Raw genomic sequence first — 9,570 nt, 5'->3', positions numbered from 1 at the left:
CGGTTTTCGCAGCAATCCTCACACGCGCGTTGCGATTCAAGGAATCGACAAGCCAATGAAAACTTGAATTTATTTCGATAACCGATTCGTTAATTACGCGGACGTCCTAATTTGAATCGAGAGTCGATGCCAGGTTTCCCATCCAACCAATCCCGGAGGTTTTTTTTTAAATTACGAGGATCGATTCCGATATTCACGCAATTGCATAGAAAGTATAGGTATCGAGTCCTTCGATTACCCTGAAACGATTCCAGCTCACGCGATACACGGGACCCGAATCTCTCCGTGTCCCTCCTGTCCGTGAATCCTCCTCGACCCCCTCCCCTCCTAAACCCTTCCCCCTCACCCCTCCTCCTCGACCCCTTCCCCTCCTAAACCCTCAACCCTCCTCCTCGACCCCCTCCCCTCAACCCTCCTCTTCGACCCCCTCCCCCCCTCAATCCTCCTCCTTGACCCCTCCCCCCCTAAACCCTCACCCCTCAACCCTCCTCCTTGACCCCTTCCCCTCCTAAACCCTCAACCCTCCTCCTTGACCCCTTCCCCTCCTAAACCCTCCTCCTTGACCCCTTCCCCTCCTAAACCCTTCCCCCTCAACCCTCCTCCTTGACCCCTTCCCCTCCTAAACCCTCACCCCTCAACCCTCCTCCTTGACCCCTCCCCCCCTAAACCCTCACCCCTCAACCCTCCTCCTCGACCCCTTCCCCTCCTCAACCCTCCTCCTTGACCCCTCCCCCCCTAAACCCTCACCCCTCAACCCTCCTCCTTGACCCCTCCCCCTCCTAAACCCTCAACCCTCCTCCTTGACCCCTCCCCCCCCTAAACCCTCACCCCTCAACCCTCCTCCTTGACCCCTCCCCCCCTAAACCCTCACCCCTCAACCCTCCTCCTCGACCCCTTCCCCTCCTCAACCCTCCTCCTTGACCCCTCCCCCCCTAAACCCTCACCCCTCAACCCTCCTCCTTGACCCCTCCCCCTCCTAAACCCTCACCCCTCAACCCTCCTCCTTGACCCCTCCCCCTCCTAAACCCTCACCCCTCAACCCTCCTCCTTGACCCCTTCCCCTCCTAAACCCTCACCCCTCAACCCTTCTCGACCCTCAACCCTCCGCCTCGACCTTCACTCCTCAACCTTCCTTAGCCCCCCTTCTCGACCCTCCTCGACCCTCATTCCTCCTCGACCCCCCTTCCACCTCCGCACAGCCCCGTGTTGCCTCGCGGGGCATGGGTGACCCAGACTGCGGGCGTCTATGGCCACCACAGTAGCAAGTTATTACTATTGAGTTACAGCAGTAGTCGTAGTGCGAGTGTTGTTGTTGGTGGCTTCCTTGGGCGGAATCGTTCCGCAATCATGGGCCGATGGCGCTTCTGTTGTGACGGGCGAGTCCCCGGACCCTCAAGGACACAGATCGAGTCCCTCTCGGGAATGACTCGGGACGTATAAGTAAAACAAAACAGCCCACGTTTATTTAAGCCCGATATTATTTTAAACCTTGATTATCCGGATAAACCAAGCATTTGAAGGAACGCCAAAGCAGTTTTATCAGTCAGGTTTTTGTTTTATTAATACATAACATTTACTTGTAGACGTGACAATCCTATCAGGTGATGGAGGGTTTACTTTTGATATAAAGCTTTCGTGACTGCAGGGATTCATATTCTTGGTTCTTTCGGTAAAGTCACGTAGAAGGTCAACAATAAAATAATAAAAATATAAAACAATAAAATTCTCACGACGTTTCGACTGCAACACAAGCAATCATCATCAGGTGTAAAAACCACAAAAAGAAAATTTGAAAAAAGTGGCGGTTATTTTTAACGTTAACCATCTGGCTACCATGAGAGATTCGTTAATGAGGCTATCCGCATATAGAAACACAGAGACAATTTCAACCGAGAAGATGGATTCTGGCTTAGCAATCATTGGAACGATTTGATAAACCATTTCGGGTCTTAATTGATTGATCACGCTAAAAGTGGCTTTCAGACCGCATCCATTATTTTTGTCTCCCCCCTCCTATTTTCCGAACATAGATGACTCGTCCATCTGAACAAACTGTCAAATCTCTCTCCGTGGTGCTAACGTTAAAAATAACCGCCACTTTTTTCAAATGTTCTTGTTGTGGTTTTTACACCTGATGATGATTGCTTGTGTTGCAGTCGAAACGTCGTGAGAATTTTATTGTTTTATATTTTTATTATTTTATTGTTTCCCTTCTACGTGACTTTACCGAAAGAACCAAGAATAGGAAGGTTTACTGGCAACACTTTTGGAATTTAACTTACACCACGTGTGGCCAAACCCGACATAAAACACGAATCATTGTGTTGGCTACGAAAACCAGTCTAAAGTAAATGCAAACCTGCACTGCATTATTAATATATTTGCTATCATTCGACATGCATTTATTCATCGATTGAAAATCAATTAAACTAAACTAAATATTTTTTTTATTTTGCCAGGTAAGGTATCACTGAGCTATATAGCTATTTTTCAGACGCAGCCTGACCACAAATATCTTAACGAAGTGGCTTATGTGTAAATGTATAGCAGTAGCCAAATAGTCTAAACGCACATTACTAAATGTGGAGGGAAAAAACGGAGGACCCAGAGAAAAATCTATGCGACCACGGGGAGAGAGACACGCAAACTCCAAATATACAGCAGGCGTCAGGGTCGGGATAGAACTCACTACCTCCTGCATACCAGGCGAGGGAGTTCACGTCTCGGCACCGTTGTGCCCTTCTATCAATAAAATCGCGTGTGTTTCAATTAAGTCCAACGTAGATGTGCTTGCCCAGATTTTTCTCATATACGGGAATTTGGATTCGCAGCACTGGCCATTTAGCACGCATGGACACGTAATGCGAAATTGTTTTCACTGCAGCCTTCAAGATAATGAATGGACAAGGACTGCTATCGGGTAACCTGTACTGTTTACAGGGCGGGTGAAATTGTGTGGTGCAGTGGTGACATTCACACCTACAGCAAGAAGCGCCTGGGTTCGAGTCGCAACTCGGGAAACTTTATGTCTCCCCCTATTCTGCCTGGGTGTCCTCCGGGTTCTCTGATTTCCTCCCGTAACAAAAAAACCCATACAATGTAACCGATATTGGTCAAACTATCCTTATTGATCAAATGGGCTTACATGTACCGAGAAACATCACATCTTAACTGCAAAACCTTTGCCAGGACCCTCCCGGGAAATAAATATCAGACTCAGTGAGGCTTTCCAGTGAGGCGTAATAATTATACAGCGCTGATATCGTGTGTGTTCTCTTGATATACTGAAAACGGTGCAAACCAGGTGAGCTGGTCCGTTAAAACCAGGCACCTCTCCTTCAAAGGAGACCTGACTTTCAAAACCGGACACGAGAGCAGATGCAGAACAACAACAGCACAGCAGCGAGCAGGCGTGCAAGAACGTGAAACAAACATCGAGTAGAACAAAATGAGACGACAATCACAAGTTTCTCAACACAATGCTTGTGCACGTCGTCACATGCCGTGATGAGCGGGACACCCCGGCGTGATGCCTGCACTCCGTTACACCTGCCACACGTTTGCTGGATATATGTACTTACGTGGAATTTCTTTTGCACCGTACGTAGCCAACTGTGATAAATATATAATCGGAAGTGCGGGGGTAGGACAACAACCAAAACACGAAAAGCAGTTCTAAAGAAATTAGTTTTCAATCTAGATGATTTAAAAGTGCACAGATCCACGAGTTTCCAAATATCGGAAGGAAGAGCATTCCAGACGGCCGCAGAAGTGCATATGACAGCACTGCAGTGACCAGGTCCTTGTTTCACCAACTGCGATTTAATGTCTCAACCCGGCGATCCACAATGTCCCCTTTTACTGTTGTAGTGAGTCCAATTGAGTCGCAGACGTTATTCTTTAGAGGCAACACATTTATTGTAACACGTATGTACAAAGGGGTAACTGCCTCTTTACCAGATACAACCTAGGGTGGTGACCACCCAGCTAACTACACTATACGTAGGAGTTACAGCTACGAAGGGTCGGACCCTCACTCGGGTCCCGGCCACGTGTTGATGCCTTGTAGGACGTAGAGCTTCCAGCTTGTCGACGTGGAGCTTCCAGCTTGTACAACGAAGAGACCCAGTCCCTCTCAGGGACCCACCTTATATCCTCCCAGGTTGGGGCCTGCTCCGCCCTCGGCCCCGCCCAGCTTCTTGAGCCTTCTAGCTCCCTCTCAATCCCTCTCCAGAGCTCTCCCTGGACACCTGATCACTCCCTAGCCCCCCCACCTGGGGCCTCCTCTGTGGACACTCCAGATCACGTGTCTATGGGGTCAACCAGAGTACCATGGCCCGGGGCAACCTTGTCGCTGAGCTGACACTCTCCCGCTCCCCCTTGTGGGAGCCCGCACTATGCGCTAGGCGTGGTGCTCGCGCTATCCCAGGACTCACCAAGCCCCGCTAGGGCTGGTACTACACCCACCTACGGGGTGTACGCAATGACGGTGCATCGCACGCCGTGCTGTGCTAGAGCCGGCCTCACACAGCAACCCACCCGGTGCTCTGTGACGTAAGTACATCGCACGCCACGGCCCTCCCGGGCTTGCACCATACAGTGACATCCCTGATGTCACTACACTATTGTAAGGACAGTACGGGGCCTAGTCTAAGTAAATTAATAATTGAAGCGACAGGAACTGACAGGGTCACGTAACGACACTACAGGACCTAAGTGGTCGTAAATAATAATTGACGCAGCAGGAACAGACAGGGTCACTTAAGGATAATACGGGACCTAAGTGGTCGTCAATAATTATTGAGACAGGAACAGACAGGGCCAAATTAGGTGAGAGACAGTTCGGGGAAAAGGGGAGTGGCCGAGTCCGAGGAGGGGATAAGGGGCCATCCATTTAGTACATACGCAAAAATCTGTCAAAACTTGACCCCTCCCCCCTCTCCCTGTACGCACACGTACTTTTTACACCCCTCCCCCAACCTGCGAAATACGCTTGACCCTCCCCCCCCCTCCGACTCCTATACAAGGGACGATACTTAATCCACGCAGATTAAATATCGGCCTAGCTTTACACACAGCTTTGTACAAACAGTTATACTTGACCGTGTTATCCATCCTGACTGGTTATTCAAAAACACGTCTATTATGATCTTAAAACACAATTAAAACTCGGTCAACTAGTCTCTATGTAGTGGCATCGGGGATGTCACTACATAGAGACTCTGTATGGTGCCGGCCTAAGAGGGCCATGGCACACGATGCACCGTCATCGCATACACTCTGTGGGCAGGTGTAGTACCAGCCCTAGCGGAGCTTGGCGAGTGCTGGATAGCGCGGGCACCATGCATAGCGTGTGGTGGGGGCTTTCACAGGAGGGAGTAGGAGAGTGTCAGCCCAGGGGCAGGGTTTCCCCGGGCCATGGCACTCTGGTTGACCCCGCAGACACGTGATCTAGAGTATCCACAGAGAGGCCCCCAGGTGGGTAGACTAGGGGGTTATCACGTGTCCGGGGAGAACTCTCGAGAGGGATCGAGAGGGAGCTAGAAGGCTCCAGAAGGCGGGCGGGGCCGAGGGCGGAGCAGCCCCGACCCATGGGGGGGATATAAGGCGGGTCTCTGAGAGGGACCGGGGTCGCTGCATCCTACAAGCTGAAGCTCCACGTCCACAAGCTGAAGCTCTACGTCCTGCAAGACATCAACACGTGGTCGAGGACCCAAGTAAGAGGGCCCGACCCTTCGTAGCTGTAACTCCTCTGTATAGTGTAGTTAGCTGGGTGGTCACCACCCTAGACTGTATCTGGTGAAGGGGCAGTTACCCCTTTGTGTTAGGTGTTGATGTTATAATAAAAGTGTTGCCTCCAAAGAACAACGTCTGCAACTTAGTTGGACTCACTACATCTATATAAAGTGCGTCGACTGAACATCTGCTGTAACAGTAGACCGATGTACAGACCAGTGTTAGTACTGAAGTCCGGGCAGCAGCAGCACGAACAGAGCACCGCCGCAGCTAAAATCTTGAGCCAGCAGCAGTCTGCAGTGAGGCCAGATTGAAGGATGTGTGGTAATCCATGGGGCAGGCCGCCAGACTATGTCAGACTCACTGCTGAGCTGCGTGATAGCTAGCAATCAGGGGTACGGTGGCATACAAGTGACACCTCTCCCACAGTCCTACTTATCCCAGTAGTACTTGTCTGACAGCTGAAGAAACTGAACTGTGGCTCATTTGAAGGCCAATGTGGACGCATTATTATCGAGGCTTCACCCCCCCTCCCCGCTTCCTATGTGTACGTACATTGTCAGTAGACCCCCCATACGCAAGCGTACGCATTTGGGCTAACCCCCCCTCCCCCCTCCATGCGTACAGACTAAATGGATGGCTCCTAAAAGGTGGCACGAAGCAGGGCTCTGGGCTGCTGTGGGGATCCGAAGTTGGACCATCGTCGATGTCATCAGAAGTGGATCGTCCTCACCTTCTGGGAGCGGGTCGACCTATTGTCTAGAAGACTAAAGTAGATGATATATATCATTGCCGTAGCTGTTACTTCGTCGGCTCCTACGTATATAGTCAGCCAGCTGTGTAGGTGACGCCGTGTAGCAGTTATAGAAAGTTATCCATTGTACATAGTCATCGAGTCGGGCGGACCGGAATATACAATAAATATATATACATACCTGGACAAGACCATATACATACCTGAACAAGACCGTCTCTGAGTGCTACATTACACTATCACTCTACCCATAAAAACAACCATCACTGCCCGTGGCTCTCACTCGCAAGTTACATCATAAGGTCGCACTCATTTAACACAAAGTGCTTGCCACAAATGAACCACAATACCTTGCTGATCTCGTCAAGGATCATAAACCGTCACGTGAACTCCGGTCATCCTCACAGCAGCAGCTTTTGGCTAGCCATCGAACAAAGACGGTCACCGCATCGCACACTTTCAGATGGGCTTCTGCGACTGTCTGGAACACTCCTCCTTCTTATATTAGGAAGCCACTAGAGCAATGCACTTTTGATTAATCTGATTTTAAAATTAATTACTTTAGAACGGCTTTTTGTGTTTAGTTTATCCTTCCCCCTTACCTCCGAATAGCACGGTCGGCTATATACGGTGCGAAACAAGTTAAACATACATACTGTCACATCATAACCTAAGAGACGAGGGGTGTAATGTTCAGCCATGATCACTCCACTGCTGGATGAAGGCCTGCCCAAAGTTTCGGACACGTTCCGTTCCTTGGCTGCCACTCCGTTACGATTTTTGTCCATAGGCCATTATTCTTTTTAGTGACGACGCGTCCTGCCACAAGCAACCCACTCACTTTTCTTTAAACAAAATTTAATTTTTTCCTGTATAAACAAATCAATACAGGATTGTAAGTGAAAATATTTGACTTTGAAAATCGCCTGAGATTGAACATCTCGTGTGCAGGGTTACCCCAGGGTGCCAGTTCACCTGACATCGAGCGAATCGAGGTGAACATCAATAAATGTGATGTTTGTATTACTATTGCTCGGCGTGTTTACCCAGGTAAGTCTCACTTGAGTCTCAAGACTCCCTTTCAGGAGGGTCCTGTCAGGTTTTCGCAGTTGGGGGCGATGCTCCTGCTGGTGTAGTCCCAATTGAGTAATTTGCAGGTAATTGTTCAGCATCGTGATGTGGTTTAGCCAACAAAAATGTCATCGTATGGTTTTTAGCTATGGGAGGAAACCGTTAAAATCGGAGGAAACCCATGCAGAACAGAGGAAGAGAATACACGAACTCCACACAGCCTGAGTCGCGAAATGAACCTAGGCTCTGATTGCTGCTGCGAGGCACGAGCGGTCACCACTGCGCGCCAAGCCTATCCTCACCTTTTTCGACGTCGGAGGGAGCCGCTGCTGGCAGGAGAGTCCTCGCTTAGGGGATTCCGATCTCCAGGCGCGGCAGTTCCTCGTGATGTTCGGCTGTGAATGCGCTCCTCATCAGCCCTGCGTCACCCCGCCCCGTGTGCTAGATTATGATTCGCACACTAGTCCAGTACACACCGTGAATCCGGCCACTTTCAGTTCGATTCCTGGCGGCCACGGTTAACACCTACGTGGGCGAGTGACATCCGACACGGTGGTGACCACCCTCCTCACTAACCTGCATTGCCCAGCGTGGTGAAGTATGGTCAAACAACCCCTCTGGTCTACACGACGAGGCAGGGGTGGTCCCCATATCAGCAGTGGATTAACAAGAAGGGCCATGCGTTATACACGTCTCGTGTTCACGGGTAAGTTCAACTGCGTTTAAACTAAACAAAAATTACTCAACTATTTTTTTTTACCAGGTAAGGCCCACTGAGCTATATAGCTATTTTGCAGGAGCGACATGGCCATACACGATAGCTCTACGAAGTGGCTTATCATGTTGAAATTGATAGCAGCTAAATACACTAAACGCATGTTATTTCCAAACTTGAAGGGAAAGACCAGAGGTCTCGAAGAAAATCATAGCAATCACGGGGAGAACACACAAACTCCAAATATACAGTGGTCAGGGTCGAACCCACGTTCTCATGTATACCAGACGAGGTAGTTAACATCTCGCCACCGTGACTGTCCCGATAGCCATCAAGCAGGACTATCCAAATGCTTACAGCTGCGACACTCATCCCTCTGGCTTGCTTCTCAACAGCTGATTGAACACTGCAAACGCGATGGCTCCGCATCTCACACAAGAGGAGAGATAGCAAACGTACTCTGGTCCCATTCATTATTCCACGCTTCCGGTCTCCACCATCCCTCTCTGTCTCCTGCGCCCAGTCTCGCTCTCTTGCCCTGCTGTTTCCCTTCTTGCTGCCCTTTGCTAGAATACCTCCCCCTGCAGCACACTGAGCAACCATCTTCACTATCACCTGTGTAGTGCCGTAGATGGGTCGCACTTAGCGGCAGTGGTAGACGGGGCCCATCTGCAAGGGTACCTCGTACCGCCAGGGGAGGGGCTGCAGTACCAGCCCAAGAGAGGAGGGGCTGCTAGGGGCTAAAGACCCCAGACAGCTCAGCCCCTCGGCGCCCCCAACGGGGGGGGGGGCTGCGGGGGTTCTCTGATCCCACGCAGCCCCACCCCTCGATGGGCAAGGGACATAAAAGGGGACCTCCCCAGCCGATCGGGACCAGTCGCAGCCGAATAACGAAGACCAGCAGCTAGATAGGACCCTGGACCCTCTCGCCCCGCTGTCCTTGTCAGGGCCGGAACGCTGTGCGGGCCAGTGGTGGGACTCTGGGCCAGTGGTGGGACTCTGGGCCAGTGGTGGGACTCTGGGCCAGTGTTGGGACTCTGGGCCAGTGGTGGGACTCTGGGCCAGTGGTGGGACTCTGGGCCAGTGTTGGGACTCTGGGCCAGTGATGGGACTCTGGGCCAGTGGTGAGACTGGGCCAGTGGTAGGACTCTGGGTCAGTGGTGGGTCTCTGGGCCAGTGGTGGGACTCTGGGCCAGTGGTGGGACTCTGGGCCAGTGGTGGGACTCTGGGCTAGTGTTGGGACTCTGGGCCAGTGATGGGACTCTGGGTCAGTGGTGAGAGTGGGCCAGTGGTC

This window comes from Petromyzon marinus, chromosome 4 (genome assembly GCF_048934315.1).
Source record: "Petromyzon marinus isolate PM22_M1 ecotype Great Lakes invasive population chromosome 4, UKy_Petmar_22M1.pri1.0, whole genome shotgun sequence".
Lineage (NCBI taxonomy): Eukaryota > Metazoa > Chordata > Hyperoartia > Petromyzontiformes > Petromyzontidae > Petromyzon > Petromyzon marinus.
Note: the sequence above shows the minus strand (reverse complement) of the source record.